The sequence below is a fragment of the Paramisgurnus dabryanus genome, chromosome 15 (genome assembly GCF_030506205.2).
Source record: "Paramisgurnus dabryanus chromosome 15, PD_genome_1.1, whole genome shotgun sequence".
Lineage (NCBI taxonomy): Eukaryota > Metazoa > Chordata > Actinopteri > Cypriniformes > Cobitidae > Paramisgurnus > Paramisgurnus dabryanus.
The window spans coordinates 12,981,178-13,002,400 of NC_133351.1; the positions used below are offsets into that span (position 1 = coordinate 12,981,178).

Sequence of the window (21,223 nt, forward strand, 5' to 3'; positions counted from 1 at the left end):
TTATTTACAGTCATAAAGTACTTCTTTTCATAGATTACTTCATTCTATTTTCCCTTGCTTTTACCAAACCAATTGAATTGCGCTGATGGCTAGTTTAATTTAAATGTTATTTATTCAATTCAATTTTATTTATACAGTATTGAATTTTTACAATTGGTAATTGTTTTAAAGCAGCTTAACAGTAATAGAAGCAGGGAGTTCTGGAGCCTTTGGACCACACTAAGGAATTGGTCAACAGTTCGCTTTTTTGAAACCGACAACACATGAAGTGTGTTCCCGTGTGACACCTCCTCTGCTATTTGCAGCCTCTCTATCAAGACTAAGACCTTGTTCACACTGTCATTCCAAATCTGATTTTGGTGCATATCCAATTTGATTATGTTGTGTTCTGCCATTTTCCGGATTATCTGCATTGTTTCTATGGCGATGACGACGCGCTGGTACGACAATCTGACTCGACGTCTGACGTGTTTACGTTTTATGATGCAACAGCTTGACGTAACCTAAAAGCTACACAAATGCGATCAGTGCGGATAGACTGAAATGGATTTCCAGAAATGCAATTTGAAAAGGATTTCAAACCACCACTGGATGTAGCCTGAAACGGATTAGAAAAAAATGGATTTGGTGTGGTTTTCGCTCATTCACACATTCAAAATGTGATAGATTCCTATCAGATATGCACCAAAATCAGATTTGTACTGTCAGTGTGAACGAGGTCTAATACAACTCTTCCTGCATTGGCTGCCTGTGAGAGGATTGATAGAATTTTAATTCAAAAAATCAGCTTCTGCTTAAGTTAAATTTGAGGTTTTACAACTTTTGAGTAGTATGTTGCATACTGAAATTAGGTAGTAGTCTTATAGTTTGAAAAATAAATATAATTAAATACAGTTGGATAAAACCTTGTATGTGGTTCATTCACTTCATGGTTTCAGAGATTAAGGGCCCTATTTTTACGATCAAAGCACAATGTATAAAGCGCACAGCGGAACGTCTAAATGGGCGTGTCCGAATCCACTTTTGCTAATTTAACGACGGGAAAAATGTTTTTTTTTGCGCCGAGCGCATGGTTGAAAAGGGTTGGTCCTTTTTTTTTATGAGTAATGGAAGTATCTTGGACGTAACGTGAAATAAACCAATATCTTTTAAAGGCAGCAATACATGTCTAATCCCTATTTAGATGACGGACTTTGTAAACTGAAAAACTAAGCGGAGGAAGAAGATCCCCAGTTTAAGATTAATGTTAAATAATTGTGATGTTTTTCACTTTTTCAAAAAATTTCTCACCTCACCATATCCACAGGTACAGAGTCATCATAAACAATAAATCCATGAGGTAGCATTAAAGAGCACAAATTATGCTAATAAATTGGCACGTTAGCACGTTATTGCAATATCCCATAGTACATACATGTTATTAAAACTTGAACTAATGCATTGTGAGTCTTATAAATTGCTTACATACCTCACCGATTTCCCACTGTCTGGAAAACGCTCGGTTTAGTTCCTGTCTCCGCCTCCCAAAATGTCTAGTGTAATCGGATTGGTCAGATGACTACTCAACTGTTATTGGTCAGCTGGGTTCAGCGTGTGTTTGAAAGGTTACGCCCCTGACTATGCGTGGGTTGACACAGATTCTGACTGATGCGGCTTTCACATAGGATGCGGTGTGCGCTGCGCTCGCCGCTGGGTTCGGCGCAGCCAAGCGATTGTGCTCTGATGGCCAGACCAAAGTAGGCGGGGTTTTCAATAAATTACTACAGTGTTTATATTTGCGTTAAATAGTCGACGAGGAATACAGAGACTGATGTTGCTCATCTCCATTTCACGTAACTTTAAGCATACCTACAACAAGCTGCTTGACTTAAACCACACCTAACATGTCAACTTGAATTGCTTACGTGTTTCCATGACACGGCTTTCCTTCCGATGTCTCTGTAGGAGCATAAACTTGTATTATAAAGCTCTGAGAATCCCGAGTATAAGCATTCGTCCATTTTGCTTGTTTGGATGCCCCATTTCTATTGGCCGCGCGGGTAATCGTCACAGAGCGCAGCGCAAAAGTTAAACTATTTTGAACTTTGACCGCGGCGTGAGCGCAAGCAGCGCTCCGCTGCGCTCGCGCTTTGCTCGGCGCAACAAAAAACCGCCCTCGCGCGGCGCAAGCCCTTGAAATGAATGGGTTTCATAGCGCAGCGCAGCGCACACCGCTTCCTATGTGAAAGACCCATGAGAGTCACAGCCTCAGAGGCAACGTAAACAAGCGTTATATTTCTCTATAAACGATGGTGTCTGTACTGCCTTACCACTTCAAGCTCGATCCAGAGAGTTCAGACGGCCGTTACGATATAAACGATCTCCGTCAATGAACGCGATTGGATTTAACTTTTTTAGGTGTCCTTAGCTCTGCCAGAATGCTAAACGAAGATGAAAATGTGTTGCAAAGACATCCAAAAGGTAATTATAACGTACTACATAACTATATGGAAACACCAAATGTAGCACATAGAAAGTATTTGTTGAAATGATTATAAAACGATTTCACTTGGTAATTTCTACATTATTTTACTCTAGTAAACTTAATTATAAAATACTGCTTACATACTATTTTACTGTGCAAACTATATGGAAACACCAAATGTAGCACAAAGAAAGTATTAATTGAAATGAATGTTAGTTCTACATTATTTTACTATGGTAAACTTTATTATGAAAGACTGTGCTATGTTTTTACTTACTAGGTTTTAAGGAGAATGCAACATGTTCCAGGGCCTCTTACCTGCGTGATTCATCATCCAGGTTTTGCACAAATTGTCTAAATCCCTACACACAGAACATTTATTGTACCGACTATAAGCCTTTGAGGTGCAGGACTAGAGTAAGTTTTATTACATTTTTAAACCAATAACACTAAAGTATCATTATAGTAACAAAGTACCCAAAAGAACAAAAGATGTAACTTTAAAGAAAATATAATAGTCAGTCAAAAGTTTTTTTTATTTATTACAAATATATATTTAAATGTTAAACAATATATAAATAAACATACTTTAGTAACCATATTGTGCTCTTGTTTCAAAAATTGTTCAATTCATTTCTTACAGCTATCTATTCAGATAAATGGCATATCAAAGCTTTGTCAGCTGGTGCTATTTAAGACGACACTATAAGGTTATCATCCTGTCGTGTGTTGTTCTCCAGATACGCTTGGAGCTTCCTGATCAGATCGGTCACAATTTTGGCTTTCAACGACCCCTGCACTGAAGATGGCATGCAATCACGTCCTCCTTTGAAGGTCTCTCAAACTGTGATGCCAGGTCCATTGGAATCGGGGTTTCCTTCAGCTTATCTTCAAATACCTCATCAAACACAAGCCTGATCACATCCTCCACATAACTGTAGAAATATTGCAGTCAATAAATCTTTTATTTTGATAATTTATTTCCCTGCTTCATAAATTAAGTTTTTAATTATGAATGTATTTGAAATAAAACATTACTGCTTACGGTATGTCACTTGTGTGTTTTGGGAACATAGCCTTGTACTTTCCCTCTCCTGCTTTTGTTACGGGTTGGTAACATTGTAATGGATGGCTGCAAGGTACAAATACCTGTAAAATATAAACAAGCAATTAATTTATTGTAAAAGTAAATACTACTTTATTTAACACAGTTACTAAAATACTTAAATACCTGCACAGCATTCCAATAAATGAGAAAATAAATTTTTTTTTGCTGCAAATCTGAAATCTCAGGCTACGGACAGCAAAGGCATCCACTGATGATGATGATGGAAACATTGTGAAACGATGCTACTGCCTGGGTTCCTATTATTATGCAGAGAAAAAAAACTTTATACATCTAAGACTGGTAGTGGTTTCACTAGCTAAATACATCATATGTGTTACACACCTTTGCTCCTCATATGCCAGTCTGACTCCTTGTACTGTGTGTTATGATGTTGCATGCTTGCATACAGTGTAGAAGGATGTGTCCAGCTGCGAATCTAGGATATAGACAAATAAAACAAACATGTATTCAGTCAAAAAGACATATTATAACAATAGAGTACAACGACTATAAATCGTTAGACTATTCATTAAAACGTTAATGTATTACATATTACATGGCCCAACATTAGCAACATACATTACGTGTTTACTTCGTTTCAAAATCTAAGAAAGCTTCAAGTAAATACAACAGTAAAATACATATAACTTTAAACAAATCATCTGTACTTAGAGTTTCTTGAGTTTGATCATGAGAACAAATTTTATTACCGGTAACAGTTTAGCTGGTATTTGTATTTGTATTTGTATTTAGCTTAGCAACTTAGCAAGTTTGTAAACATGTCTAAACCAACATAGATAAAATAAACGATAGTCTGCATAATTCAACATACACGTGTGTAAATATATACGTTGTTTATGAAATACAGTATTACAACACAAGACAATTAGCTTGCAAGCTTAGCTCTACACGCACATTATGTTAATCTCCGGTTACCGGTTACGTAATGTACAGTAAAAGGCAAATAATAAACGTGAATACTTACAGCCTGTGATCCAGAAGTGCACAGTAATCCAACTTTCAAGAGGAGACTTCGCGCAAATCCAGCTTCGGTTCATGAGAAGCAGTTATTGTGAAAACTCCGTGAACAACTTCTGACTGGATTTTTCCGGAACCGTATTAAACATGATGTCCTCTGTGGAAGTCCATAAAGTGCTATTTTGCCCTCGCATCTAAAGAGACAGCGTCTACTCGAGAGATTTAATCGCTTAAACAATGAAACAAGAGCTTGCAAACAGGGTCAAAGCAGGAACTCACAACTTCCGCCATTTTAGCTGTCTTCTGACTCGGCGCTCCCCACCCTCGTCTTTGAGGGCGTACCCAAGCAAAGCAGAGAGGGCTGAACTATGATAATGTTGGTCTTATCTACGTCACCAATCCCAGGAAGTAAACTGTTGCCTACAATCCGAGTGTTTTTTGTAGTCCTCGAACGTTAGAGACGATAACTCGTGTCATCGTTTTCTTTGAGGTATGTACTTCTTGAATATCGTTAGCATGTACTTATGCACACTTACACACAAAAGGATGTTTAAAAACGTGTATCCCATAATAGGTGCTCTTTAAAAAAAAAAAACATTTAAAAACAGATGCATTTGTTTAAAGCAAAGCATTTATTTACTTTCCAGGCTACAGGTGAAACAGCTCTTTGTGCCTTCTAACGTCTCATAATCGGTCCTCATTTATGTCCAAGAGACTCAATAATAATCTTTTACATTCAATCCTTTAATCTTTCATATTTAAAAGCGTTTTTGTGCTGCTGCGCATTCATGTATGTGATAAGCAAACCTGCGTTGTCATCCCGTTTATAGGTGCATATTACTAATGCGCTCTTTAAATAACAAAAAACATATTGCATATTGACTTTAGACTTTAGACCAGGTTTTTGTTGGTCAATGGCGTCGTCTTTTTTAGTTGCCTCAAAATAGCAACGTGCCAACAATGCACCTGAACACACCTCTTTTCAGACCAGAAGGCCCATGGGCTCAAAAGGGGGCGCAAATGCATTTGCTATTTAAACAACGTGGCGCTAAACGTGAAAATGATAACTGTGCAGGGTGGGAAATTGGCAAAAGACACTTGTGTCGCGCATTGCGCTGCATTACGCTAACCACTCTCACAAAGTTTTGTGATACAGTCACGTATTTTTTTTATTCTTTTTTTGTGATATTATCACGAATTTCCGCAATTTCCTGTTTTCGTGTGATTATCACGTATTGGTTACTCAACTGCTTTTTTTTTTTTTAAACCATTGTCGTTTCGGTTTAGGGTTAGATGTGGTGCTTGCATTAGAATGTCACTTTGTACATTGTTTAATACTATTTTTTCTGATTTTTTTTATATGTGTCGCCTGGCGTTAGGTTAGAGTTGGATTTGGGCTCGAACTGATTTTGCCAAGTGAGAGATGTCCTCAAGGCAACATATTGTGTTGACCCAAGGACAACATTTTTCTAAATAAAACCTAAACCCCCCCCCAAACCCCAACCCTAACCAAACCCTTAAATCAGAGGGACATGATAAGTGAAAAACAATGGTCTAGAAACAGCTGATCCTGGTTGTAAGCTTAAACTTAAAACAAACTATAAACTTATTTCTGAAATCTGATTGGTTGATTGAAATGTTGTCCCAGGGTCAACATAATGTTGCCCTGAGGACATCAACCACTTGGCAAAATCAGGAGATCCTTGGATTTGGGTAGGGATGTCATTTTATGTAAATCTAACCCTAAACCGAAGCGACAATGGTTTAAATTGCACTGGGTGTAAGATAGAGCCCTATAACCTTAAACACGAATCTCTAGTTTTCCTTTTTCCTACTTTTACTTTTTTAATACTCAAGTACAATTTTAATGTTGTAGTTTTTTACTTTATTATGATTCTGGCCAGATGCTTTTACTGTTAAACGAGTAAAATTTACACTAAGTACATTTTTGAGTACTTTTTACACCTCTGTGTATACATATCTCTACCTAAATGGTATGGTAGGACATTTTTAAATGGTACTGCCCCAGTGACAGCTTGGGACCATTTTTGACTTTTTCTTTGACACTGTATAATAGTTGTTCTTGCACCATGCTATTAAATCAGGATCTCAGTAGAAACCATTGCCTGTGCAGTTTTTTTCTTTTTTGTGTGTGTTAAAAACACTGGTAAGTCTGCTTAGAAAAATATAACATTTCCAACATGGTAAACAGGTCAGGTTGTTATTATATATATATTTTTTTGGCACTTTTCAGATGGGCAAGCTAGCCGACCACTTACTGTACATCATCTAAACCTCAGCTTTACAAGGCTACTGTATTAGTCCAAATTAACCTGAACTGAGACAAAAAAATACTTTTTAAATACTTTTAGCAGTCTTATGCCATAATCTACTGAACCTTTAATTAAAATAAAATAAATAATTTTGGCTAAGAGAGCCAAGATAGAAATGACATCTAACAACTGCTAACACTTTTGCACACATGTGCAATTTTGCTGTGCTTGCGTAATGATAATAAAGTTCTTCTGTTCTTCTATTCATAAGCGTTTTGTCTATAATTTCAGCATTTATTTTCCATGTTATGTTAATATTTTTCTTCGTACTTTATGTACGGCCCATGGGACAAAATTGTGCACATTTTGTCCTATATTGTATTCAGTATATAGGCTATAAAATAAACATAACATGCCCTTTCAGAACTTGGATATAGCAAAGATAGATAAGACGGTACACGCAGGGTTAAGATGACTTCAGAAATTCTTATTAGTTATGCTAGAAGGTCAAATTTAGTGATTTTGAAATGCAGCTCATTGCATTTCCTCCGGGCCCTCGTGTAGACAAGGTCATTGTCTAAAGAGAGTTGTCTGAGAGAGTGCAAATAACAGAACCAGTGGGCATTAGTGCAATTTTTTGCCCAGCCTGGAGCCTCCATGCTCTTCTTCACACAGACACACAGAGAGTTACATATGAAAGGCAACACCGCAACCCCTCACTATGCATGTTAAACTATACACTGACTGTCAACAATCACACATTAACAGCTACAGGCTCCACTGTATTTATTTTATAATTAAATCCTTAGGGAGTCTCTGAGGCATGCCAGAGCAGGTCATCTATGGTATTTATGTAAAATTGTTTGTGTGCATGGGCATACAGTGTTCAAGTGAGCCGTCTAACAATATAAAATGGAAGCGTTCAACTGGACATAAACTAAATTAACATCAGATTCACAGATATAGTATTATGTCATATTTCACTGTCAGACTGTGACCCACTGAGAGGGATGAGTTATTGGCTTATTTCAGACTGATGGATATATAGAACTTTCTAGTCCTTCACAAAGGGAAGTATTGATTGGTGTTGGCTTTGTATTCGGTCTCCATTTGTTGATCAGGCATTGGGTCTGAACAGCATGACAAATAACAGTTGCTGTTTGGATTCACTCAGAATGTGTAAAGGAGAGTGAACACAGAAAAGTGTTGCTTACTGAATATACTGATGGTTTTATATACAGTACTGTGGAAAAGTCTTAGGCCACCATGCTACCATTAGATTTGTTGTTTTTGCAATTGTATAGTGATCATATATAATTATTTTTCAGTCTCTTTATTAGAATACAACCAGAAAATACAGGAAATGTGAATGTAGTATTAAAAACAGTGTAAAAGTATAAGCTGAAGTGTCAAATATTTAGGGTAAACTCCCCTTCCACTTAAACAATAGCAGGCAGCTGCAGGATCTCCTTAACCTAAATTAAATTAAATCCTATTTTCTAATTGTTGTAGGCTGCCTAGTAACTTATTTGTTTTGAGCAATTGTGTTTGTGTTGTTGTTGTTGCTGTTGTTGTTGTTGTTTTATGTTATGTGTATTGGACCCTCTTGAAAATGAGATGTTGCATCTCAAGGGGCTATCCATAAATAAATAAATCCAAATCCAAATAAATAATTCTAATCAAATGACTTCAGGACTTCAGTCTCCCCAAAAAAGCTCAAGATGTGTTTAGTGCCAAGAGAGGTCACACTAAATACTGACTGATGCCTGAAGAAGACATTGAGTTCTGAAAATGTTTTTGTTTTTACCTTTGTGTACATATTTCCTGTTTGTATCTTAAAAAAAGAGTAAAAAAATATATATGGATGGACATTAAAACTTTGCTAAAACATGTATTTATATTTTTCTTATTTTTTGCCTTGGACTGTTACAGTATATAAAAGGCATTAATTATGAGAAAATACTTTATATCACCATTTTATAAACTGTTTGTCATCCCTCATTGATGTTTGTTTTTGGAATTGTTTAATGGTTTTACCATGTTGTCTGCAGTTTAGAAATGTCCCCATTGTCAAAAATGGAGATTGTGTTTTATGTGGCTGTCAGCTCCTGTGCTGTCCCTGTCTTCTGTCTGCTCCTCATTCCCATGCTGGAGAAAAGGAGCAGGGATAACAGTGGTTGCTAGAGACGCTGAATTTCCTGACAGCGTGGCATGATGGGAGAGCGGCTGCATTGGCATGTTGAGACCATGCTGGGTTCATGTATATGTCAGAATCCTATTCAACAGCAGACTTAAGCATATAATAGGACAATACTTAGTTACAGTACAATTATAAAAATATGTATTAGAGCTGCGCAATTATGACAAATGTAAAATATACACATGTAAAACTAAGGAGTAATTGACGACGGTCCATTGAATTATAAGAAAATAATGCACACCCAAGGTGGTTATGCGGCATGCTGCGAAGTGTTATTTTCGAATAATTTAAAGGACCAGAGTCAATTATTTCGCTTATACCACGGTTACCACAAACATTGCTCTGGTGCCAATCTTTAAGACATTTTAAAGGTTAGGTGTGCCTTTATTGAAAAATAATCAACACCCATGGAACATTTCTCAACCAGAATAAAGCATTCAACAGCCCCGTGGTAATGTAAATAACAAATAATTATGGGAGTTATGTTGTTAGTAAAAAAATTGTTTAGCTAAAGGACACGTCAATTTATCAACTTTTAAATCTCTGATTCACCACTGTACCAAATTGAGGCTTTTGGCAATTATTTTAAATGTTTTACCAGTTTTTGATGAATTGTGCAGCCCTAATATGTATGTTTACTAAGAAGGAGATGTCAAAAAAGACTTGATATTAATATCAATATGATATGAAAACCAATCTTAAGCTATTTGTGCATTACTGTTTTCTACATAAAATCATTCTACATGATGTAAAGGACATTCTGTGAAAATATAACCTTGATATCTTTATTATTTACTGAGTAAGGCCTTGTCAAAGTAAAATATAAAATATTAATAAAAAACTACCCACTTTTTACTAAAATTTATCTGTTACCCAAAGTCTCTTTTAAACACAAAATGGCCTTTATTCATGACACACAAGTTCATACTGTAAAACTATTAATTGTAGCTTAATTTTTACTTTTATTTGAATATTTAATATTTTGTAAGAATTGTTTTTATGTATACGAAGTCGAACTTGTTCTGCTTTGGTTAAAAAAGCTAAACAATCCCCTTTGTATAGAGACTTTTTTTTTTTAAATAAAACTAATGCAAAATCATTCAGTTTTCATGGCCTGAATCACAATCTATACAGCTGGTAAATTTCCCCAATTCAGCCACCTTTGGTAATTGTGGCAAAGAGTCCATTTTACACTCTTGATACAAGGTTTTGGCGATGTGCCTACTTATGCAAAGTACCCAAAAAAAGATACTGTAGCCTGTGATTGTCTATTTTGGCAGCATAGGCTGTTTAAAGCTGTAAAAGTCATTTTGCTGTGTGCAAAACCTGTGTGAGAGCCTTTAGTTTCACAGCTTTAAGTGAATCCCTTGTTGCTGACTCTGAAGTGGAAAATGCACCGGGTCCTATTTAATAGGGAAATCAAGCAAACTGCTTATAAAAATGGCCATTTATCATTCTCTGGCCCTAATTGGTTTCCGGTTCCTGTGTCCATGCGGTGCAGTAAATTGAATGTGTCCTTTCTTTTGCAGCTCGAGCGTTGCGAATGTTGTAATCAGCTGCGTTCAGCTCCAGTTAATATGGGCACAGAAAACCCGGCCCATGCGTGCACACCGCATTCCACTGGCAATTAATGTTCATTACGACTTCAAGGAAGAAAAATAGTCAGGTTCCTTTGTGCAGAATTCTTGGAAAACGGATGCCAGGTTATATTTTGAATTATTATATATTTATGAATAGGCTTGTTCACTAACCCTATCAGTCACATCCTTGCAAAACAACAGTATGGGATTTGTCAGGAATTGTCAGATTGAGGCCTAATAACTTTTCCTCTGATACTCCATGGGACTAATATTCCTGAAAATTTCTCCGGTTGTACAGGTTCCTTTGTGTGCCGTATTTTTCCACCCGTGCATATTTAACAGGTGGCACAAATCTCTCCATGTAAACCTCTAGTGTTTATGTTACAGCTATAATGAGGTCTGTAAGGGTACCTACCAGGGTGGGCAAGATCAAGAGGTGTCCTGTTGGATTTATTTGGCAATGCAATCCACACGCTAAACACAAAGGTGGAGCAGGGGTGCCACTGTAGGAGCCGTAATTGGTGGGCTTGGTGCTGATAAAGTAATACAGTTAAGCAGGTTCTCATCCTGCAAATTCCCAGGAATGCTGTGGAGTTAGTGAAACCACATGAAAACATAACAAAGCATATGTTCCACAAACTCATTAAGTACCACTAGCAGAGGTCATTCATCATAGGCCCATATGAGAAGGCTTCACACCCTTGGCGAAGACTCCAGAGGGAACCAGGCGGGGCTCATAGGTTAATGAAGGAAAGAGGGAACCTCAGCGAGCCACAGGCTCGGTTCACTGATGGCCATTCCAGACACACCTGGCCCTGCAAAAGTGTGAAGACATACCTCGAGAATAGCCTGTACCATATGTTTGAGAGGGTCCTGCTCTGTCCGGTGCAAGAAGTTGTCATTTCACAGGAATGTCCATATGGAGTGTATCTCAAACAGATTAGAGGTTTGTTGAGATTGTGCTTAGTCCGTGGAGAGCTTTCGAGTACTTTTACAGTGCAGGCGGTTGTAATGTTGGAAGCTGTCAGGTTCACATCTATTCACGGGATATTTTAAATAAGCTCTCGTTTCTGTGTATGATAAATGTATGTTGTGAGGTATCACGAATAGCAATTCTTGCATTGTATTTAAGCAGGCTAAATTGTATAGTAAATAACATGATTAACGATGATAATGAACAGCTCACGGTTTGCATGCTGCTCTGGTAGGTCTCAAGATTTCATTTCTTTTTACCTTTTTTTACCACCCCTAATGGTAGTTTACACCCAAAGGGTAATAACTTCAGAATACGGCGTTCTTTCCATGCAAGTATGAATCTCAACTAGCCAGGGCCCAAGTCCATTGCAGCGTATACTGAATCCTAATGGTCGCCTAAGAAAGCCTGACAGCAATACTTGACATGGGCATTAAATCATTGCCCCAAGGAATCCTCCATCCTGCACCTCCTGACAGGAACACTGTCATCTCTGCCAGGGCATTTCCTATGCCTCTTGACAACACTGGATCTGAATTAGTCATTGCATTAGATGTAAATTGGTGCTGTTCAAGGATAATAATGAGCACCAAGATACATGTCGGAGTCAGTGACATGACGCCATTTTGATACTGTCTCCCACCGGTTTATTATGTCTAATGGTATTCAGGCCGCGGCTGGCCGGAAAGTTTATTTTCAGTTTATGCACTTGTATTTTTCTGTTTGTTTGGACACTTCTCTGCACAAAGTGTCCATAGCGGAGCTCCTCTCAGAGGGTCAGTCTGGCAGTGTTTACACAGCTGTCTGCATGATGGCTGACGGCTTCGCTCTTGACATGGTTTGGCATTAAGGCTGACTAGCCAACAAGTCCGACTGCATGGCCAGCTCCGTGCCACAAACTGGCACCACTAGGCCAGCTTTTACAGACTCTGTAGATCTTGGCACGCTGCCATACCTTTAGTATCGTATGTTTAAATTTAAACTATATATCATGCTATTTTGTAACCAAATGGCAGCTGTAACATCGAAATAAATTGTGGGACATGTCAGTATTTCTCTTGCTTGTTTTATATAAACGTGGCTGGTTTATAAACTCTATTAGTAGCTTCGGGTTATTATTAATTATGCTTAAATTACCAGTAAGTGCAGCGTAATTAAGATCTGATAAATATTTGATGCCAATTCTTTTTTTTTATAATTGCAGCCTTGTGACTTTTGTTAAATAATGCACAGTAAAAATCATTACTTTAAATTGTTGTTTTTCGTTATTTATTTATTTTTTGCGTGTTTCCTCGGCATACAGCTGACAGACACACATTTTCATTGAAAAGAATGAAGGGTATAAACTGATGGCTCGAGCAAGATGGACAACATGTGTTTTATAGGGAGAGAGGGAGGTCTTCCTGCCAGACTCCTAATTGAGGCCATTTAACAAACATACATTCAGGAGGGTGATGCTGAAGTATAAGCTCGAGGCTCTGTTCAACCATTAGCATGTATTCCCAGTTGTTCAAGTTAGTGAAGAAAAAATAGAGGTCTACCACTGAAATAATGTCTGCCAATTACCCGGTAAATAGTAGATAAGGATGTGTTTTACAGCCGAAAACTGACAAAATTTGCTGGGGTGGAAAAACTCAGCCTTAGCCTCGGTGGAAATCGATCAGTATAGATCACCTTTATCCTTATTCAATATTCAGCCTACTGTGTGTCACTGTTAGCGTGTGTTAAAGTGCACAGTGGTTCAAACCGTAGATCCTTTATATTTTTACCGCTTTCTATAATAAAATGTGGCGCCAAAAGCCATCATGCGGTTCTAGTGCTTTGCTAAGCATTCAAGTGTCTGGAGGGGTAAAATAGGGGTATGCTTGTAGAGTGCTGGCGTATACGGGTGGAACAGAGGTGGAAGGCTGATGAGTTCCTGGGAGCAGTCAGAGGGGAGAACATGACTTTTGTCAGATTCCCAAATGGAAGGAAAAATGTGTCCAACGGTGAACAAAGGCGACTCGTCTCTATGGAGTTTGCCCCCACATGATTTCAGGTTTGACTAAGTTGTCCTATCACATGTCTGAATTAATTTCGTGCAACAGTGCAAGACTATGGCAGTTCTGTCAGATTTATGTGCGAGTTGTAGGTTTCAATTCTGGATATTCTTTTCTGCAGGCTAGCACATGAGCACTTGAAACGCTGCGAGATCTTCGCTTTCAAATGTTATCATGCTCCAGTATAGATTTTCTTCTAGTATTTGTTGAAAATATTTATCACACCTTTGAAATCCAGGCTGAAGTCTGATCATTGAATTTTGAGATTAGGAGCATCAAAGTTTGATTAAAGGCGTACATTTTACATTGATTTTAATCTTTGTCATGACCTAGGATGATTTTATAAAAGTGGGTTAAGCTGGGTTTTACAAACAGGGTCACATATGACGTTTCCTAATATATGACATTCCCGTATCATACAGATTAGTAGTAACTTGGCCAGCAATCCGTTTATGATGGAAAAACTTGTTCTCTTCCAACTGTAACACTAGTGTAAGTGAAATTGACATATCTTTCAATGGTGTGCTTTTTGGTGTGTTGTTCAAAAAAATGTTTTTTATTCTTTAGCCGTGGCATCACATTCACTTGGCCACATGCTCTGATCATTGTTCTCTGGAGTGGGGAAGGCGGTTTCTGCAGACTTGCTCTGATAAATAAATAAACGAATAAACCGATTGATGAAGTGTAGGCTGTAAAGTTTACTTCTTTTAGAAAAAAGTTTACTTCTGTTGTTTTAAGGTGTCGATCATATCCAAACTCGGTGTTAATGTGGACATTACACTTGACAGCCTTGCATATATGATAAGTTGACTTTGTACTGAACAGATTCACCTGTTTTCCTTACAATATATTTGAGAATTTGTGAGACAAAAGTTCACTTAGATTTGTGCTATTTTGAAACTAACATCGTTTCAAAAGCTTCTTTATTTTATTTTATTTTTTTTATTTGTGCTGTGTACACTTTCCCCAAAAAAATCTTTATGAGTTAAAACTATGCTCAAGCTTGAACCATCCAACCAGTAGGGTTGTTAATATGATGCCCCAAACCATTGATTGCTACCACATGATATCATTGAACATGCGTACATACAGTTTATTATATCATATCCATGTATTCAAATCTGTTTATAACAGAAGCCACTAAGATTTCATATCAATATTAGAGCTGTAAATTTAATTAATATAGTAAATTTTAACACATTAAATAAATACTTTTTGGTAGATGGGGTGGGAATAGTTGGACCCACATGAATCGATTCAGAATCTATTCTTAAAGGGGACATTTCACAAGACTTTTTAAGATGTCAAATAAATCTTTGGTGTCCCCAGAGTGCATATGTGAAGTTCAACATGATCTCACAAAGTTCCGTGGTATAGTCACAGAATTTTTTGCTCATTGTCACGGCTCTCCGCATTTTTTTCGTGTCTGTACCACAGACTTTCTTTTCCGTGTCAGTTTCACATATTGGTTACTCAATTGTTTTTCCTATTTTTAAACAATTTTCACGTGAGTTTGGGGTTAGATTTGGGGTTTGGGTTAGGATGTCACTTTAACTATTGGTTTATACTATTTTTTACGGACTTTTAAACAATTGTCGCCTGATGTTAGGGTTAGGAGTTGGGTTTGGGTTAGGACGTCATTTTATGTTACAGAAAGTCATTCTTACCCCAAACCCACGCGAAAATGGTAAGAAAATAGGAAAAACAATTGAGAAACCAATACGTAAAACTGACACGGAAAAGAAAGTTCGTAGTACAGACACGGAAAAATGCGGAGATCCGTGATAATGACACGGATAAATGAGCAAAAAATTCTGTGACTATAACAGGGAAATTCGTGAGACCAGGTTGGTGAAGTTTTAGCTTAAAAAACCCCACAGATAATTAATTATTGCATGTTAAAATTGCCACTTTGTAAGTGTGAGCAAAAATGTGCTGTTTTGGGTGTCCTTTTAAATACAAATTAAATGGCAGTGCTGTGGTTGGAAAGTGCAGATTAAGGGGCGGTATTATCCCCTACTGACATCACAAGGGGAGACAAATTTCAATGACCTATTTTATCACAGCTTGCAGAGAATGGTTTACCAAAACTAAGTTACTGGGTTGATCTTTTGCACATTTTCTAAGTTGATAGAAGCACTGGGGACCCAATCATAGCACTTAAACATGGAAAACTCAGATTTGATATGTCCCCTTTAAGGAGGTTGCACATCAGACGAGAAGCATTGTGCCATGTATCTAAAAATCAAACACATTTTCTAAGAGTTTACACACACTGATGCTGTGACTCTAGACGCTGCTCAAATTCTTGCCGTACCACAAAGCGCCACTCACATAGTTTTACATTAAATAACATCATATTTGTCCCAAATCGTTAACAATACCTGCGAGTTGTCCTATGCACGGCCCTGTATGCCTCCCTTAGGGTCCCGATTTGATTCACAATAGATTCTTGGCATACTAATTAGCATATTTCTGACATCATTACATTACGTTTGCTCAAAGTCAGACTAGTGTTGGCACCTTTTGCTAGTCTCTAAACTATCATATACTGTATTTTAATGTAAGTAAGTGCTCAATTAAGCCATTATCATTTACATACAGTTGCCTATATGTTCTGCTACTGTTAAAACAAGACGTTAAAACAAGTAAAACATTTTAATTAAACGAGACTCATTAATTCTACATGTTAACCATAACTTCCACATTATCTGATCATTATCATTATACATTTACGTTAAGGAACTGTAGTTTTGGCAGTTTTAGGGGTAGTTTCCTGAACATGGGTAATGGTCTGGAAGAGGAAACATTAGGGAAAGGGTGGTCTCTCTCTCTCTCTCTCTCTCTCTCTCTCTCTCTCTCTCTCTCTCTCTCTCTCTCTCTCTCTCTCTCTCTCTCTCTCTCTCTCTCTCTCTCTCTCTGAGATATGTCTGAGATGCTGATACAGTAAGAATCTGACGTGCATATTTTTCCTACATTTTAATGAGTGTACCGCTTCTGTGAAGCTATTAAACAAAATGAACCATTTGAAAGTGAATTTTAGATTTCCGGTCAAAGCGCTCTCTCCCAAGAATGGGTGTGGGGAGCAGCGATTGTCGGTTGCCCCTCTCTACCCCCCAGTATCCACACCGAAACCTCTTGCACACAGCATGGATGATCAAAAGAGGCCAACGGCGGACAGCCATTATGCCAATGACACTTTGAGTAAGAGTCTAGAGAACAAAATGACATGACAGCCATTAGGGTTTGAAAGTGGGACTTTAAAGAAAGGCTGAAGGATGAGTGTCAGGAAAGAATCAAAGGGAGAAAGTTAAATCTTCATAACGTTTGCCGCTCTCGCGAAAAATAAGTTCTTTGCAAACTAGCTCCCATTCAAGTCCAAAAACATGAAGATGAGTGTGTCCATAAAGAATAAGGCGGACGAGGAAGTTGAGTCTGGAGGTTCAGACATGAAAGCTAATAGGGCAACGAAGCTCCATTGTGCAGGTGGTTGATCATTAGTGTACAGGTTTTTCGTGAGGAGATGTACACTGTTTTATACAAGTATCAGAACCTCAGATGATTGACTAGCTTCCAGATAGGAATTTGTCAAGAAACCACAAATAACCGAGAGGCCTTATGTATAAAAATCATAATTTGCAAACAAAATTACCACATTTTTAAACACTGTACAGTAGTGCTGGGCGATATTGTCCACAGTGAAATCGTCCTACCGTCAGCTCTGAGATTGCCGATCTATGATAGTATAGAGGGTGGGGCAATATTTTGCTTTTTTTTTTACAAATGTATACAAGTTGGACAGGTTAGAGGGAAACACTACTGTTTTTCAATATTTGACGATGTTCTTACCTCAACTTCAACAATCTTGGCATTCTTACCTCAACAATCTTTATACAGCACATCATGAATGTGTTAGCATTTAGCCTAGCCTCATTCATTCCTTAGGATCCAAACAGGGATGAATTTAGAACCTACCAAACACTTCCATGTTTTCCCTATTTAAAGACTGTTTACATGAGTAGTTACACAAGTAAGTATGGTGGCACAAAATAAAACATGGCAATTGATGATGTTACTTCGTCCCAATGTGGAAGTGCTGCAAACTAAGGGGAAAACTTACTAATATCACGTTTACACCTGGTATTTAACCTCTTCAACCCTGAGGACCCTGTCCCGGGTCCAGAATTTCGTATTTTGACTTAATATAAAATATTCTTTTAATCTTTGATGCTCCGTCATGGACCCCAGTAACACATATGAGATACTGTTTGAAAGCTTAGAGTCTCTACTTTCTGCAGATATGCATCACTTTGACACATCTTTTACTGTAAGAAAGTTATTTACACTTAATTTACACTATCACCCCCCCAATATTTTATTATATCATTTAATATTTACATATTTCATATTTTTCAAAAATGACAAACATGGGCAAGTCTTATATCAAATGAAAGCTCTCACTCTCAGGAATAAGGCTACAGCGTTATTTTTGTTCTAATATCAACACATATCCAACAATCATCGAATGAATAATAAGGTAAAAAATGGTTCTTCTATGATTACGAGCAAATAATCACTTTTGGTGCTATATAGCACCGTTTGTTTTTAGAGTGAAGTATACAGTGAATATACAGTATGTTCACTATAATATGCATTTTAAAATGTAAAGCAATAAAATGTGATGACCTCAAACAGATGTGTGATCTGTTGCAAAATAATTTGAAATGGCATGAGCGTGTGTACATAAAAACCTTTTGGATTATAACTAAATTGCTGACAAAATAACAGGCCTCTACATTTTAAAATGCTATTTGTTCAATTTCTAATTCTCCTCCATCAGACGCTGCATTATGCCAACAAATGTGACAGATCAGCTGGATTTTCTGGCACTGTCCACACAGCTCAGCTCTCCCGGCCTGCAGTGTGCAGAAAATGCATCTAATGTGTCTCCATGTCACATAATCAGGGATTTGAGAGTGTAAATCTTTGATCTGCGAGAACATTTTCTGATAGGATCACCCCCCTCTTCTGGCTGAAGTCTTCTGATCTCCCTCCAATTACTGGTGTCAAATGAGTCTGTTCACAGGCTGATTGGATGAGTACTGTTCTGACAGCGCCCCTCCCTCTCCACGGAAAGCCTCGCTCTGTCCTCTGCTCCAGAGCCCCGGCCACCGTCACACCAGCTAACAGCCCCAGCGGCGAGGGCCCCGCGCACGGCTAGGTCCCCCAGCACAGCTGGAGCTGTTTGGAGCAGCTTCAGAGCCAGTTGTGAGGCAGCCAATTGGGAGTCTCAAGGGTCTCCCATCTGGTGTGGAAGGGCAGGCTGAAGGGCTTGGCTGACAGAGTATGACAGAAAGAAAGGGAAGAGAGCCCACGAACCTGACTGCCTTACAGAGACTCACAAATCTTTTATTTATCGGCCTGCTCAGCTCACATTTGCTGTAGTTAGTTAATATGCAGAGTGGGCTCCAGGACTTCAAATGCCGCTGTGGAGTGAAGCCGGCTGAGTTTAGGGGAGGAGGGACGGGTGGGCTCCTTGTTGAGAACTGAGGGGGGGGGTCAGTGTCCAGCTGTAGGGGAGATATGCTCAACCATCTTCATATTCATCACTACCATCATCATAATGAGCATACCAGTTCACATGCGATGCGTAAGAGATGTTAAGAGGCATATGACTTGCATCATCGCTGATATTTATGTTATCTGCTGTGCCCTAAAGGGGAACGCTGAGGAATTTGTTTTCACGAATCCGGTTCACAGTTAGGTTTTTTCTACCAAACCAACATAAAGGTAATGTTAGGAAAAGCACGTGCAGCTCTTCATTTGCATACTTGGTGTCAGCTTTTTTTTAAATCTAGGATATTTCGTATTTCATTTGTTTGTATAAGGCTACGTTTACACGGAAACAATCTGAAGAGAAAAACGCAAAAGTGTTGTTGCGTTATCACTTTTTATTCCGCATTTATATGAGCGTTTTGGGGGGGAATTTGCATGCATATGGTGACGCAAAAGTGTGTGATATTTAATGTAGTATGCACTCCAGGCGGCTAGGTGGAAATGTGAAGCACTGACACACAACAACACCAAGTCCACACGCCTGCATACAACCTTCTTTCTGGTTTTCCCAGGTCTCGTCCAAAGCCGTCTGGTTTGCCTCCGACGAATTGGCGCATCAACAATGTGATAGAGGTAATTAATTTCGTACAACTACTGGAAAGACTTGTATATTTATCAGAGCTGCCATAGCAACTTGAAGGTCCGACATATGGAAAAATCCGACATGTTTATTGTTATTTTCCTGAACTGGCGCATGCCTGTGACGTAAATGCGTACGCGACGAGAGCCACCGTGAGCAGACTTTTGCGTTTTTTACCCTGCGACGGTAGAGCATTTTTAAGATTTTCCCTATGGAGGGTGGTTACACTTTTTTTGCATTTTTAAGCCCCAAAAATGCCATCGCCGTGTAAACGAAAGGCACATCTGATAAAATATTTTTTTGTTTTCGCCCTCGAGCGTTCTTGTGTAAACAGAGCCTAAGTAATCAGTTCCTCTTTTAATTTTTTTTTCAAGAATCATTTAGGAAGACAAAAATTAATCCAATAGTTATTTTTTCCTCTTTGTGACTTTTGTGAGAAAATGGTCTAGACTTGATTCAAAAAATTTTATTTTTTCGGTTACTCGAAATTCTTCAAAAAAGGAAAACATTCTGAAACAGTTTCATGCTAAAGAAAGGTCAATAGACAGCTCCTTGTGACATTTTCTTCAAATTTATGGAGCGTGTCATACTGCATTGTCATCCGATGACACCAATTTGACATGATGGCTCTTTACAACTGTCCCTTTCCTGTCATATACTGCATGCACAGCAGATACAAGAGATGAACAAGCGCTCCAAAGGGGCTGTCTTATCACTCACATATAGCCACACACACACACACATGCTCACAAGCAAATTTCTTCACCATGGCACTGAATTCATACAATTTAAAAACACACGCACACAGACAAACACACATTCAGTAAACAGTACAAACCCAATGCCATTAAGACAAGACATTCATCCCGCCATTGGAGATTTGTAAAAAGGTAACATTTTGGAGATTCTCTCTGGTGTTCATGGGAACACAGATGACAGTAGCACGTCTGTGCTCTCAGCAATTATTAACTAGGTGGCATTGAGAGCACTCGATGTTGAACAGATCCCTAAGCTCTTTAAGGAACTCAAGACGAATTTTCCAGCAAGGCCTCTGGAGCATCGCTCTTCTCACACATACTCTTTCCTTGACATTTGTTCCTCTCCTTCATTTCTCCGCTTGTGTCCTTTCGGATAGGATCGAGAGGTTTCCAGCATCACCGTTTGCTGGTATTCTTCTCGTATTATCCTATGTTCTTACACAATTTTCAGGCTTTGTGGTTAAATTATGTATTAAGGTCAATGTCAAAACATGGAAGATATGTAATCTACTGGGAGTTTCCTTTTATTCATTATTACAGTGAAGTCTGAACACAACTGTCAGGCATCCGAGGATGTGCGCAGCATGGAAGCTTGCTGCTCAGCAGGGCTCTTCGTAGCCCCTCTCCAACCCTCCTCCCAGGACAGACCCTTGA

The 21,223-nt window shown here is 38.3% G+C and overlaps 2 long non-coding RNA genes across 2 annotated transcripts; one reads left to right on the forward strand and one right to left on the reverse strand.

Annotated features, from left to right (window-relative positions):
• The first annotated feature begins 2,259 nt into the window (after positions 1 to 2,259).
• LOC141280853 (uncharacterized) lies at positions 2,260 to 3,336 on the forward strand. Its single transcript, XR_012335164.1, has 3 exons — positions 2,260 to 2,460; positions 2,745 to 2,881; positions 3,205 to 3,336. It is a non-coding gene; the product is annotated as an uncharacterized lncRNA (long non-coding RNA).
• Positions 3,337 to 3,735: 399 nt separating this feature from the next.
• Positions 3,736 to 5,135, reverse strand: LOC135733072 (uncharacterized). The gene is made up of 3 exons (XR_010526879.2): positions 4,558 to 5,135; positions 3,915 to 4,008; positions 3,736 to 3,829 (listed from the first exon to the last, which is right to left on the reverse strand). It is a non-coding gene; the product is annotated as an uncharacterized lncRNA (long non-coding RNA).
• Between the last annotated feature and the right edge of the window lie 16,088 nt (positions 5,136 to 21,223).